The sequence below is a fragment of the Cimex lectularius genome, unplaced genomic scaffold, assembly GCF_000648675.2.
Source record: "Cimex lectularius strain Harlan isolate CLEC.00 unplaced genomic scaffold, Clec_2.1 scaffold17, whole genome shotgun sequence".
In the NCBI taxonomy this organism is placed as follows: domain Eukaryota; kingdom Metazoa; phylum Arthropoda; class Insecta; order Hemiptera; family Cimicidae; genus Cimex; species Cimex lectularius.
In genome coordinates this window covers 961,530-962,604 of record NW_019392640.1, presented here as the reverse complement: position 1 = coordinate 962,604, position 1,075 = coordinate 961,530, and the positions used below count along the sequence as shown (strand labels likewise).

The 1,075-nt window shown below is 36.8% G+C and overlaps 1 non-coding gene across 1 annotated transcript; it reads right to left on the bottom strand.

Moving 5' to 3' along the window:
• Positions 1-284: 284 nt before the first annotated feature.
• Positions 285-357, bottom strand: Trnae-uuc. Its single transcript has one exon. It is a non-coding gene; the product is annotated as a tRNA-Glu (tRNA).
• Positions 358-1,075: the final 718 nt, after the last annotated feature.

Below are 1,075 nucleotides of genomic sequence, written 5' to 3'. Positions count from 1 at the left end.
GTCCAAAAGTAAGGGTATAAATTTTACTTTTGGTGAGACACTAAACCAAGGATCATAATAAAACATTCACCGATCATTCAGGCAGATACTACTCAGTGTTAACTTATGAATGAAGACATTATTCATGAAAGTGGCCAGAAAAAAATTAACTTTCGCTGATTTGTTGAATGGAAAGTACTTCAAACGAGAACATTAAAAATATAAATTCACTAGTTTTCGTGGTCCGCTTGACTAATTAATATCCTTCGATTAATTAAGGTTTTTGGTCGAGATAAAAAAGTCAGTGTCACGAGCGGGATTCGAACCCAAGATCTTCGGCTAGAAAAGCCGCTGCTCTACCACTTGAGCTATCATGACCTCGATCCACTCGGACACTAACTTCCCATCTCAACCCCACCTTTTGAATTTTCCCTCCTTTTTGCCATTTTTCAAATGTCGTGTAATCTATTTGATTCTCGGCGACAAATGAAATGGCCACGGAGAGTTTTAGTGAAGGTATACTTCATTTTAACTTATTAAATTCACTAGTTTTCGTGGTCCGCTTGACCAATTAATATCTTTCAATCAATTAAGATTTTTAGTTGAGCTAAAAAAGTCAGTGTCACGAGCGGGATCCCGAATTTAATTTAAATTAAATCGAATCAGACTACACGACATTTGAAAAATGGCAAAAAGGATGGAAAATTCAAAAGGTGGGGGTGAGGGAGTTATGAAGTGGCCACGAGGAGCTATTAGTGAAGTGATATTCCTTTACTTATTACATGTTAATCCATTTATGTTTAGTGGTCTAATTGACCATTTTAATTATTTCAATTAATTATTCTTTTTATGTAAGGTCTTGGTTGAGATGATGTGTCGGGTGTCCGAGTGGATCGAGGTCACGATAGCTCAAGTGGTAGAGCAGCGGCGTATCTAGCCGAAGATTGTGGGTTCGAATCCCGCTCGTGACACTGACTTTTTTATCTCAACTAAAAACCTAAATTAATTAAAAATATAATTCAAGCGGCATACCCGTTAAGCTCTTTGTGCTTTGTCTTAACTTTTTTCTGTTCAAGATAATCACAGAGACAGCATA